The sequence below is a fragment of the Pan troglodytes genome, chromosome 8 (genome assembly GCF_028858775.2).
Source record: "Pan troglodytes isolate AG18354 chromosome 8, NHGRI_mPanTro3-v2.0_pri, whole genome shotgun sequence".
In the NCBI taxonomy this organism is placed as follows: Eukaryota; Metazoa; Chordata; class Mammalia; order Primates; family Hominidae; genus Pan; species Pan troglodytes.
The window spans coordinates 17,749,954-17,764,848 of NC_072406.2; the positions used below are offsets into that span (position 1 = coordinate 17,749,954).

The 14,895-nt window shown below is 34.2% G+C and overlaps 1 pseudogene; it reads right to left on the reverse strand.

Moving 5' to 3' along the window:
- Positions 1-14,197, reverse strand: part of LOC450272 (aldo-keto reductase family 1 member C15-like) — a 39,736-nt pseudogene extending 25,539 nt beyond the window's left edge.
- Between the last annotated feature and the right edge of the window lie 698 nt (positions 14,198-14,895).

Consider the following 14,895-nt stretch of genomic DNA (forward strand, 5'->3'; position numbering starts at 1 on the left):
AGAAACGACTAAAGCTTATGAGAAAGTCAAAAGGCACAGACATTTGTTTAACTGTGTAGAAAGAAGTGCCTTTGTGTGAAAGAGAGCTCACTCGGCCTGATGATTGTGGCCTTGGGTTTGACTCATCCTGGGAAAGGGACTCACGCTTAGGACTGAAGGGGGCCAGCCCCTCCACACCTGTGGGTATTTTGATTCAGGTGGGAGGAGAGACTGAGAAAAGAAATAAGACACAGAGACAAAGTACAGAGAAAGAACTGTGGGCCGAGGGGACCAGCGCTCAGCATACGAAGGACTCGCACCGGCACCAGTCTCTGAGTTCCCTCAGTATTTATTGATCATTATTTTTACTATCTTAGCGAGGGGAGTGTAGCAGGGCAACAGGTGGGGAGAAGGTCAGCAGGGAAACATGTGAGCAAAGGAATCGGTATCATGAATAAGTTCAAGGAAAGGTACTGTGCCTGGATGTGCACGCAGGCTAGATTTATGTTTCTCTTTACCCAAACATCTCAGGGTAGCAAAGAGTAACAGAGCAGTATTGCTGCCAGCATATCTCGACTCCAGCCACAGGGCGGTTTTCTCCTGTCTCAGAATAGAACCAATGGGATTGGTCTGCTTTACACCTAGACATTCCATTCCCAGGGACGAACAGGAGACAGAAGCCTTCCTCTTATCTCAACTGCAAAGAGGCCTCTCTCTTTCACTACTCCTCCTCAGCACAGACCCTTTACGGGTGGGGTGTCGGGCTGGGGGACTGTCAGGTTTTTCCTTTCCCACGAGGCCATATCTCAGTCTGTCTCAGTGGGGGGAAACCTTGGACAGTACCTAGGCTTTCTTGGGCAGAGGTCCCTGCAGCCTTCTGCAGTGCATGGTGTCCCTGGTTAATCGAGAATGGAGAATGGCGATGACTTTTACCAAGCATACTGCCTGCAAACATATTGTTAACAAGGCACATCCTGCACAGCCCTAAATCCATTAAACTTTGATTCAATACAGCACATGTTTCTGTGAGCGCAGGGTTGGGGCTACAGTTACAGGTTAACAGCATCTCAAAGCAGAAACAATTTTTCTTAGAACAGATCAAAATGGAGTTTGTTATGTCTTCCTTTTCTACATAAACACAGTAACAATCTGATCTCTCTTTCTTTTCCCCACATAGGACCTGCTGAGAAACAATATCAATTAATCAATTATCCAAGTTCAGCAATTTCAGCTGGTCTTTTTGGGGATATTTCAATACAGCTTTATTCATGAACACTGAAAGTTTTAATTCATGTAATTTTACATGGCATGAAATAATATAAATCTCTTACATTTTCAATCGCTAAAAAATGTACAAACCATTTTTGGCTCATGGGCTATACAAAACTGGGCAGCACGTTAGGCTTGTGGGCCATAGTTCTGTATAGTTAGTGGGTATTATTATATCTGTAGTTATTTTTCTATAAATTCTTATTTTAAAATTATGATCACATACATACAATGTAATATTTATTATTGTAACTATTCATAAACATATAATCCAGTGGCATTAAATGCATTCACAATGTTGTGTGACCATCACCATTTCTATACCCAAAACATTTTTGTCATTCTTAGCAAAAACTCTGTACCTATTAAAAAATTTCCTTTTGAGTTGTTCATTGTTGGTGTATGGAAACACAACTGATTTTTTTGTGTGTTGATCTTATACTCTGCAACTCTGCAGAATTTATTTATTAACTCTAGAAGATTTCTTATGAATTATTTGAGATTTTCTACATGTAGGGTCATATCGTCTGTGAAGAGAGGATTCCTTTTACTTCTCTTTCTTGTCTGATAGCTCCAGCCAGAATATCCATTACAATGTTAAATTGTAGTGATGAAGGCAGGCATCCTTGTCTTGTTCCTCACCTTAAGGGGAACACTTCCAGTCTTTCTCCTTTGAATTTCTCACATATGGCTTTTATGTGTGTTTTTTCCCTTTATTATATTAATTGGTTTATTACATTAATTGATTTTCTTCTTTGAACCATCCTTGTGTTCCTAAAGTCCCATTGGATCATGATGTATAATCCTTTTAATATGCGATGGGATTGGATTTTCTAATATTTACTGCAGATTTTTGAATAAATATTCACAGGGAATAAAGGTCTACAGTTTTCTTGCAATAACTTTATCTGAGTTTTGTATCAGAGTAATGATAGCCTCATAGAATGAGTTTGGAAGTGTTCCTTTCTCTTCAAGTTTTTGGAAGCATTTCAGGATTGGCGTTATTTCTCTTTCAATGCATGGTAGAATTCACCAGTGAAGCCATCTGGTCCAGAACTTTTCCCCATTGGGAGGTTCTGATTACTGATTAAATCTCTTTACTTGTTACAGTTCTGTTGAGATTTTCTATTTATTCTTCAATTAGTTTAAATAATTTGTGTGTTTTAGGGAATTTGTCCATTTCTTCTAGGTTACCTTATTAATTGACATGCAATTGTGATAGCATTTTCCTATAATTCTTTTTGTTTTATAAGGTAACATTCTCACTTTCATTTATGATTTTGATTATTTGCATTTACTCTCTTTATATTTCTGTCAGTCTAGCTAAAGCTTTGACAATTTGCTGGTTTTTTTAAGTACAAACTTTTCTTTTCATGAATTTTCTGTATTGTTTCTCAAGTATCTTTTATTGTTTTCACTCTAATCTTTATTATTTCCTTCCATCTCCTAGCTTTGAATTTAGCTTGTTCTTTTTTTTAGCTTCTTATGATGTAAAATTAAGTTATTGATATGAGGTCTTTCTTCTTTTCAATGTACGTATTTACAACTATAAGTTTCCCTCTGAGCATTACTTTTACTGCATCTAATAAGTTTTGGAATGTTGTGATTTCATTTGTATTCCAAGTTCTTTGTAATTTCCCCTGTAATTTCTTCTTTGACCTATTGATTATTTAAGACTATTTCATCTAATTTCCATATAATAGTGAATTTTCCAGTTTTCCTTCTGTTTTTGACATCTACCTTATCTCATTGTGGTTAGAGAAGGTAGTTAATATAATAGCTATCTCTTAAAATCTATTGAGATGTGTTTTGTGACCCAGCATAGGGTTTATCCTAGAGAGTGTTCCATGTGCAGTTGAGAAGAATGTGTACTCTGTGCTTGTTGGGTGGAGTGTTCTTTATATATTAATTAGGTGTAGTTGGTTGGTTTATTGTATTGTTCAAGTTCTCTATTTCTTCATTTCTGTCTGGTTGCTCAATCATCTATTGATGGTGGGGTATTGAAGTCTCCAGTTATTATTGTAGAACTGTATATTTTTCCCTTCTATTTTGTCACTTTCTTGCTATATATATTTTGAGGGTTTATTATTAGATCTATAAATGTTTAGAATTATATATTCTTGCTGTAGTCTTTTATTAAAATATAATTTATTCTTTGTTTCTTGTAAATTTGATTTAAAGGCAATTCTATCTGATATTAACATAGCCAGTCCATCTCTTTTGTGGTTATTATTTTTATGGAATATCTTTCTTTATCTTTTCACCTTCAAGCTATTTGTGTCTTTAGATCTAAAAATGAGTCTCTTTTTTGGCATCATATAGTTGGGGTGGTTTCAATTTTTTATCCATCCTGCCAATCTCTGTCTTTTGATTGGAGTGTGTAGTCTATTTAAAGTTAATTATTAATAAGAAAGGGCTTACATCTGCCACTTTTCTCTCTGTTTCTTATATATCTTATGCTCTCTTCTTCCTCATTTCTTTCGTCCCTATGTTCCTTTGTGTGTAGTTAATTTTTTAATGAAACATTTTGATTCCCTTCTCAATTCCTTTTGTGTAGCTTCTGTAGATACATTCTTTGTTACCATGGAAATTACATTTAGTCTCCTAAAGTTATAACAATCTAATATAAACTTATGCCAACAACTTCAAAAGCTTACAGAAGTTCTGCTCGTAACAGCTCCGTCCACTATTTTATTATAATGTAATAGATTACATCTTTATACATTGTGTGCCCAATAGCATACATTATAAGTTATTTTAACAAATTTGTATTTTAAACCTAGTAGAAAATAAAAAGAGGATGTACAAACCAAAATGAAAATAATAGTAGCTTTTATAATTGCCCATGTATTTATGTTTACTGGAGATTTGATTTCTTCAAGTGGCTTTAAGTTACTGTCTAGCTTCTCTTATTTCAACCTGAAGGACCCTTTTTTGTATTTCTTGCAGAGCAGGTTTAGAGGTAATGAGCTCCCTCGGCTTTTGTTTATCTGGAAATATCTTAATTTCTCCCTCACTTTTGAATGGCAGTTTTGTCAGATACAGAATCCTCAGTTGACTTTTTTTTTTCTTCTAATGTACTTCTTTCAGTATTTTGAATATATCAACCTACTGCCTTCTGGCCTCCAAGGTTTCTGGTTGCTTCTGTCTTACTGCCTTTAAAGTTCTCTCTCTCTTTTTATTATTTTTAAATAATTTTATTATAATGTGTTTTGGTGTAAGTTTCTTTGAGTTTATCATAGTTGGAGTTCTTTATAATAGCCATACCCCTAGAAGGTTACAAAACTAATCTAGAAATAATCTTAAAAATTATGGTCTTTTAAAAAAGGATTAAGTGTCAGTATAGTAACATATTTTACAATCTTTGCATTTGTATGTTTTATCTGCAGCCAGTTTTATCAGCTATGAACCCGCCTTTGCAAAAATTATAACTGAGGAAACTATGACAGTGAAAGAGATCAGACCTAATTGATTCCATGTTGCTTCTAACCTTTAAGCTATCCTTGCTCATTTCTGGGCGTGGACCAAACTAACTATGGGAAGGAATTCAGTTCATGGTTTGACTCTGAAACAAAATTGATAACAGCCCTTTCCTGAAAAGACCCCCTTCTTGACTGGGGACCAGTCTGCCTTTCCAGGACTAACAAATTAGCTACAATATTAGAAGTTATGGTTTAGGGGTCATCCAGCCTCTGGCTCCAAGAGTCTGAACCTACCCAAATTGCTCCTGGGGATAACATCACTATTGTAAAAGTGAAGATCAGCGCTTGAGATTTTTTGCAGACTCTGTACTCCATGGATCAGCTGACACCACCCAGACCAATAATCTAGCTGCTCAGCCAGTCTGCCATCCCACCCAGGGACAAAAGACAGCAAGAAGACCACCCTTCAACCCCCTATGATTCCATCTCCAACCTGACCAATCAGCAGCACTCCCCACTTCCCCAGCCTCTACCTGCTAGATTATCTTTACAAACTCTGATCTAATAATAAACAATAAAACTCCAGTCCCCCACACAGTGGGCTCTGTGGGAATTACTCTTTCTCCATTGCAATTCTCCCGTCTTGATAAATAGACTCTGTCTAGGGAGTGGGCAAGGTTAACCCACTGGGCAACTACAGGTATATAAAATTCTTAATTTCACCACAAACTGTTTAAGAAAACTTGATTTTTCAAAATTTTAATCAATGTGTAAATATTCAGAAAAAACTACTTTCTGTGTTTTAATTGGTAGGATACAGTCAATCAACTTGGTGTAAAACTAAGCAAAATTAATTGTAGATATTATTTCTCTCCAGGCACAAAAACGTGTTTTGAACCTACTCTAACCAACTGTCAAAAGGCTGTGTTAAGTGATTCTCTGACAAGGTAAGATCTAATGCTTGGTGTCTTTTTGAAGTTTTTCAAAATTGCCTCCAATATCAACCTTCCCTTCCCTTTCAGCATTCTGTTCCCTATCTTTCAGCTCATCTTTCTAGTTTTCCTATAGCAAGAAAACATGTTCAGAGAGCAAGATGATTATATGTATTGATTCTATATGAGAAATATCACCTGTTCTGTCATTAGGGGCTTTAAATATGCCTACCTTATTAAAGAGCTACTTCTCTAGACACAACTGTGACTGAAGAATTAATTCACTCAAGATCCAATATTACCCACAGCAACTCCTTCAATCTCAACCTCCTACTGTGTCAAAACCAGGCTTCCTTCATGAACACTTACCTATACCAAGAGTGCAGACTTTCTTTTCCCTATAGTAATTCAAATTGGGTATTGTGTTGCTTTTCCCTACCACTTTTCTCTTCTGGGACTACTTATATTTACTGTAGTACATCTATCTAATTTCAAATATTAAAGAGGCAGGTTCTCTAGTGACGAAGGACTATAGGGAGTTGGTTTTATCTAAACTTTAAAGCAGTGGTTTTCAAAGTTTGGTACCAGAACCTATGGGGTCCCTAGAATCATTTTGGGGGCATGATGTAAAAATTATTTTTATGATAATACTAAGAACCTATTTTCTTTTTTACTCTCATTCTTTTGTGAACGTACAGTGGAGTTTCCCAGAGGCTTATGTGGTATTGATAGATGCAGGATGCAGATAAGGTGGGGGTCGAGGGGGTCCCCAGAGAATCTCCGACCTACTCCACAAGTGTTTACATCAGATGCTTTCATGCAGATGAGGGAACCTGCCCAGGGTGTTGTCTGCAGATGCCCACAATGGACTGGGGACCCGCCTGTGCACTGGGAGAATAAGGTGGAGCCACAGGAAGTTCATGGCCTGTGCAGCAGGAGGAGCCTGGCCTCTTCTGATCCTGTGTGTTGGCCTGGTACTCAATCTGTGAGGTGGTAGCATGTTAGCAGGAGTCCCTCTCAATTTGCTGACAGCTTTTTTTTCTCCTTTTTCCTATTTGCCCATACATTCTGCTCTCTTCACCCTTCAATGTGTCCACATGCCTCATTTATCCTGGTCATGACACAAGAACCGGGATTTAGCTGAACTAAGAAGCAAAAATTCTGCATCATTTTGGTGGCGTGTACAGGGACATGAGGAAGGGTGAGTAAGATGTGAACCAAAAAAATCATTTTCCCTTTTGTTTCTAAGCCTTTTTGTACTCGGACTTCTTATGAGGATAGAGGAAACTGTGTACCACCCTACCTCAATGGCCACAGGTGCTCCCTGCCCCCCTTCGCTCCTGACTGGGATGCATGGCCATAACTGCCACAGGTGCGTGTGGTGTCTAACGGCCATGCTGGGCAGAAATGAGCCACAGCCACTGCCTGGGCCCCAAAGTGGCCTCGGGGACCCAGGCCCCATGTGGCAAGCTGGCCAGTGTTCCCTGCCATGCATCTACGGAGTCTTCCCCACCCCTGGCCAAGGGGTCCAGCTCCATCAGACAGTAATTAAATTTCTCTCTCTGTTGTAGGAACCATTTGCATAAGAATAAAACATCTTCCCACCCCTGCACTTTAAGCTTTTTTTCTTTTCTCCACCAGGTCAGGAGTTAACTTTTAAGTGAGAGCTTTTTTCCCCCTTTTAGAAAACGTTTTACTAGGCCAGGACCCCAGCTGTCACTGTTTATATTCTCTGTAAAGTTTTAATTATAAAAAAGGATTTGTGAGGTTGGTCTTAAGCTGCAGCCAATCTGGTGTGCTCTGCATGTCTTTCTGTATGGTCAACAGCAAACTTTGCTGCAGGCCTCCATATTGTTTTACATCCTTGGAATTGTGACCTGTAACCACATGGTAGTGCTTTGTTTTAGCTTCTGCCATTTTGCAATGGCAGCCTACGTTCAATCCTGGCTTAGGGGATGAGTCTTTTCTGGTTTGATATCTGTGTGACTTTTGCCATTTGTTGATTGTCTTCCATTCTACAAACTGCCTTGGATTTTCCTTTTCCTGAGCCTTTAGTAAAGTTTGAAAGCCAGAAATATTGGCCTCTTGGCACAGCTAAAGTGGGGTAACAGGGATATAAAGGGTTTTCTTAAAGAGCGCTCAGCTTAATTAAAAGTGAATGTCCAAGTTACAGGTATATTTAAAAGGCCTTTATGTTTTTTCTTCTTGGCTCTTGCTTTCCTGGAAAAAGGTTTTTTTCTCATTTGACTGAATTATTTTTCTCCATTTTGCCTTGCCACTCATAATATACTCATGAGTGGGGAGAGACCTCGGATTTCCTCATGCAGCCCCAGGAATTAGAGGCAGATGGAGCCCTCTCAAAATCTGTTTTGTCTTCCAGCCATACCTGTTTATTAGGCTCTAGAAACTGCATGTTTTCCTAGCCTTGCTCTTAAGGCTCCTGCTTGCAGTGCAAACCAGTAAAAGGCCTCAGGATTTTTGAGCTCTTCTTATCCCACCTTGATTTCTTTTGACACATGTTTTCTAATAACCCAGTTTGTCTCTTCTCACCTTCAGGCCAACAAACTCCAACCAGTCATGCAACTAGAGCCCTGGACAATGCCCTCTTCTACTGGGAACCCTTAGATCAAACTCTGAGGGAGATCTGACTGCTGTTTTCCCAAAACAGTGCCCCTTGTCAGCAGGATGCACTTCAGATTTGTCTTTGCCTTATCCTTATCCTTACTCTAACAGCTCCGTTAGATGTATTTCTTTAGGTGGGGAATGATAGATGCAGGAGGCAGCTGAGGGAGGGTCCCCAGAGAATCTCCAAGCCACCGCACAAGTGTTTACATCAGATGCTTTTGTATAGATGAGGGAACTTGCCCAGGGTCTTGTCTGCACATGCCCACAACGGACTGGGGACTTGCCTGCCTGCTGGGAGAGTGGAGTGGAGCCATGGGAAGTTCATGCCATGTGCAAGGGGGAGGGGCCTGGCCTCTTTAGCTCCTGTGTGGTGGCCTGGTACTCAATCTGTGAGATGGTAGCCTGTTAGCAGGACCCCCTCTCACTTTTTTTCTCTTTTTTCCTTTTTGTCCAAAAAATTCTGCTCTCTTCAGCCTTCAATTTGTCCATGTGCCTAAATTTTTCTGATCATAATACAAGAACCTGGATTTATCTGAGCTAAGGAGCAGAAATTCTGCATCAGTGTATGACATTGCAACAGATTAAGGCAGAAGCAGATTTGAGATTCTGGCTGTCCTCTGTGAAGCTACTCATGAGATTTTCAAAAATATAAAACCACATCATTTTTCTCTCAATGATTTTTGTTTGGTGAAATATTGTATTTTGTTATAAAATGTATTATTTATGCTAATAGGTAATAGGTTTATTTCTTAAATAAATTGATGCATAAATATTTAAAAGCTTTTTTTAGTTTAAATTTCTAATTTGGTGCCTATCAATGGATGTAGCACATGTAAACTAAAGCTCTGGGGGTCCTCAATAATTTTTAAGAGTATAAAGTGTTCCTAAGACCAAAATTTTGCAAAAATATAGTTTCAAATTTATTTAAGGTACTTCAGGCTGTGGGAAAAGATATGGAAAACTCTCTATTTTATGAGGCTAGCATAACTGATAATAAACCTAAAAAATAACAAATGAAAAAATATAAGTATAGCTCAATTACACTGATGAGCCTAAATGCATAATTCTAAATAAAAATATTACTTAATAGAATCCAAGACTGTATAAAATAAAATAATATGCCAATTTGTAAGTTTTAATGTCAGTGTTATAATTATTTTTTATATCTGGAGATCTAGTAACATAATTTATGACATCAATAAATTTTAAAAGAATAAAAACATAAATTTATATCTATAGATGCTTAATGATATTTTAGGCAAATAAAACTATAACTAAAATATAAATTGAGTAATTATTTAAATGGAAATAAAAATAATTTACCAAAACACCCAGTAAATTTTCCTGTTGCAAAATATTGAATTAAAATGTACAAATAAAGAGATCACATCACCATTTTAATTTTTATTTATTTATTTTTTTTTTGAGAAAAGGTCTCACTCTATCACCCAGACTGGAGTGCAGTGGCGTGATCATGGCTCACTGCAGCCTCAATCTCCAGGACTCAAGTGATTCTCCAACCTCAGCCTCCTCAGTAGCTGAGTCTACAGCTGCGCACCAGCACACCCAGCTAATATTTGTATTTTTTGTAGAGACAGTGTTTCACTATGTTTTCTAGGCTGGTCTTGAATTCCTGAGCTCAAGCAATCTGCCCACCTCAGCCTCCCAAAGTGCTGAGATTGCAGGTGTAAGCCATCACGTCCAGCTTTAAAATTTTTATTGCCATTTTTATCAAGTACCAGACACTATTAATTACAGAGCATTATTTTGTGTACCTCTAAGAAAGAAAAATGCTAATTATTATTTTAAGGTGCCATGAATTAGACATGTTAAACTGTGAAAATATATATACTTTAGAACTGGCTAACTATAGTAAAATTGTCTTGGATGCTGCAAATACAATATCAAAAGAGAACAACTGGTGAAATATTGGATATTATTATAATACAACTAGAAAATTCGAGAGATCCTAGTAAAAAAATCACTCAGTAGAATAAACTGGAAACTTTTGTAGTGACTGTATACAAAACAAATGCACAAAACTTGAGCCAAAGCATCTAGAACTGGAAATGAAAAAAAGTTGCATTCACTCAGATAACAACTTCAAAATACTTAGGAATAAAGTTGACAGGATTACTAGAGATTCCACAGAATAAAACTATGTGATATCATTGAAGGCATATAATAAGGTCTGAACAAACAAAATGTAACATTTTTGGATGAGAAGACAATCTATTAAAATGTAAATCTCATAAAATAATATATATATATCCAAGAAATTCTATTTCAAATTCCAACTGACTTGTTTTTAATTGGATACAATTTATTTAAGTGTATATAAAAATTAATGTGAGAGAAAATTTATGAAAAGTAGAACAGTGAGGGAAACTTGCTTTAATGGAACTCACATCATATTGCAAAGCCAATATATTCTAAGCAATAACAATAACATTGGTATAAGTTCACACAGAAATGTCAGTTAACTAGACTAGGAAATTCAGAGTTAGTTTTTATTTATATAAGAATTTAAGATATGATTCAAAAGGTAGTGCAATTCAGGGGAGATAATAAGTTATTTAATAAATAATGCCTGAAAAATGTTATTGACCTTACAAATAGAATTCTATACCTTCTGACATCATATATGTCCAAAAAATTCCAGCTATATGACACAAAGTATAAAAAAGGAGGAGAAAAAACTTACAAGGAATGTCCAACGTGCCATCTTGTGTGAGAGAAGACCTTGCTTAATGAACAACAACAACAAAATCCTTGCAAGAGACAGAGATATTTTGTTATATAAAAAAATTAAACTTTTGCATGGCAAAATTTACTGTTAACACAGTTAATAAGTAAATGGTAAATTTGGAAAACTTTTATAAATCAGGCAAACTGAGGGTGATATTAATAACCTGAGAGAGCTGTTAAAAATTGTCAAGAAAAGGACACATAATTTAGAAAAGAGTGACTAAACTCTGAGGTGTTTCGAGGAAAAGAGGTCCAAATGGTCACAAGCAGAGTCAAAGATGCATGCATAGTTTCACTAGTCATTTGAGAAAAGCAAATTCAAACAATAAGGAGATTTTTTTCACTATACAGCCATTTAACTGGCAAACATTTAAATGACTTATATTACCTATTGTGGGCAGAAGCGTGGATAAGAAAGTAAAAAAATTTTTAAAAAGTACTTTCCTATGTTGCTGATAGAAATGTAAAACTGAATTTTAAAAGCAATCTGGTAACAGCTACAGAAAGTATAATTTTACAGACCTTTTAAGCCATAAATCCTGATCGCATAGAAATGAAAGCTCCAATGTAGTGGCATGCATGCCAGGATATTTTACACAAACGTGTTTAGTGCCATCACTGTACCCACATGAACACTCACCCACGGGCAATCACTGGTAACTGTGGTGCACCGACTCCAGTAACACTGGAGTCTAATTACTGTGGTCTAATTCCTCTACTTATTTTCCTAAAGAGAGTCATGCAAGGCCTGAGAAGTCCAAAAATGTGTCATCCCAGCCTTTCACACCCATTGCCATATTTATGGAGGGAGGGAAGAAAGAGAAAAAGAGAGTCAAGACTCTTCAGAGGATTCGCTCCTCTCAGAGATCAGGAATGAAAAATTAACCAATAAAATAATACTGGTGCACTTAGAGGAATTTCTATGTGCTAGACCTCACAGGACGGTGTATCAGGATCCAGTTTTGTTAAGCCATGACCAAATACTTTCTGTGTGTTGTATTTATACATACATATATATAATATATACTTTATATATGAAATATTTATATATTATAAAATTATATGTGAAATATTTAAATATTTCACATATAAATATATAATATGTAATTATATATTTGAGAAAAAATATATATTTGAGAAATATATATATAACACCAGAATAATTATACACCAGAATAATTACACCAGAAATAAATATATATATGAGAAAATATATATATTAATATATATATTATATAATAGGTATTACATAATATATAATATATAATTATCTATATTATATAATATATAAATATATAATTATATTTATATATAAATATAATTATATATTTTTATATATTTATATCTTTATATATCTTTCTATATTTATATATATTTCTATATTTATATATATTTATATATAATTTTTATATATAAATATATAAATATATATAATATTTATATATTTATATATTTATATATAAATATATAAAATCTATGTAAATATATAAATAGATATAAATAGATATAAATAGATAAATATATATATTTATCTATTTATATCTATTTATATCTATATATTTATATATATTATATATTTATATATATTTATCTATTTATCTATTTATATATATTTATATATATATAAATATTTATATATATTGATATATAAAAATCTATTTATATATAATATATATTATATAATATATAATATATATTATATAATATATAAAATATATTATGTATTTTATATATAATATTATTATATATTATAATATATAATAATATTATATATTTTTTATATATAATATTATTATATATTATAATATATAATAATATTATATATTTTTTATATATAATATATATTATATATTATAATATAATAATATTATATATATTATATATAATATATAATACATTATAATATTATAATATATAATATAATATATATAATATAATACATAAATATATAATTATATAATATATATTATATAATATATAAATATATAATTATATATAACTATATAATATATTAATATATAAAGTATATAAATATATACTATATAAATATGTAAAGTATATGATATCTAAATATATATATTATAAATTCACACAGGGACAGAAAACCAAATACCACGTGTCTGCACTTATAAGTGGGAGCCATTTATAGATATAAAATATATACATATTTTATATATAAAATATGTTATATATATTTCATATATATTTTATATAAAATATGTATATATTATACATATAAATTTATATATAATTATATATTAATATTACATAATTAAATATGTATAATTATATACTATATAATTATATTTATACATATAATTATATATAAATATATATATATATTTTTTTTTTAAGATGGAAGTTCATTCTTTTTTCCCAGGAGTGCAATGGTGTGATCTTGGCTCACTGCAACCTCCACCTTTCAGGTTCAAGCAATTCTCCTGCCTCAGCCTCCCGACTAGCTGGGATTACAGGCGTGCCCTGCCACCATGCCTGGCTAATTTTTTGTATTTTTAGTAGAGATAGGGTTTCTCCATGTTGGTCAGGCTGGTCTCGAACTCCTGGCCTCAGGTGATCTGCCTGCCTCAGCCTCCCAATGTGCTGGGATTACAGGCGTGAGCCACTGCACCCAGCCTACATATATATATATATGTTTTTTTTTTAAAGAAATAGTTCTGTATTATATGAGCATGGAGAAAATATGGAAGTACATATTAAGCTGTTAATAAATTATTGTGAGGAGCTGCTGAAAAGAGTGACATGGAAAGGAAAGGGCATAAGGAGATCTGAACAAAAAGAAAAAAGTTCAGCTACACAGCATGTATATATCCATGTGACTGAGGACAAATAATTGAAAGAAAAAGTAAAAAGCAGAACATGGTTGTATTTATGCATTTATTTAAAATTACATAATTATAATTTATATCCTTTATATACAAATAATTAAACAAGTTTAGCAAGTAATTTCAAATGACAAAGAAAGCCCTAAGAAAGCACTCAATATAATCACTTAAAAGACCAAAAGGTATGCATGATAATTTATAGATTAGTAACTGGGAATGGTCCCATATTGAGACAGCAATATTTCCTGACATCCAGAGAATTGCTTTCTATAAATAAAGATTTTGGTGCTTACCTCTAAGTGATGTCTAGGGCATGTCCAATCATGAATAGAAAAACACTGAACTTCACAGCGGGTGTAAAGGGAGAAACCGTTGCCCTTTAGACATTGGAAAAGTTCTTATGTTCTTGCTTGCCTTGTGATCTTTTATTGCGAAACTTGCAAAATAAATTGATCTTGGCTTTTACCTGCTCTTTTATATTTAACCCTCCCTCCTATGCTACAGTTAAAGTCACAGACCAAATTATTTATCATAATCAAAGCAGAAGTGGGTCAAGCACAGATTTAATAACTATTTAATAGAATTTAATATTGATTTAATAGATATTAAATTTAAATTTAATATCGATTTAATAGAATATTTAATAGAAAAATAATAACAATAACATATCCCTAAGGACCCTCAGGCAAACAGTAGCGATTCCTGAAATGTGAGAACCTGGCCATGTGCTTGTCTTTCAGAAAAGGGTCTGAATCTGATATGAAAATTCAGAAGTTATTCATACAATATATTCTCATTGGAAAACTTGAACCATTTGGCCCAACAATCCCATTACTGGCTGTACACCCGGAAGCATATACATCATTGTGTTATAAAGACGTGTGCCTGTGTATGTTTATTGCGGCACATTCACAATAGCAAAGCCGTAGAATCCACCTAAATGCCCGTGCATGACAGATTGGAGAAAGAAAATCTGGTCCGTATACAACACAAAATGCTGTGCAGCCGTAAAAAAGAACAAGATCATGTCCACTGCAGGGACATGGATGGAACTGGAGGCCGTTATCTTTAGAAAAT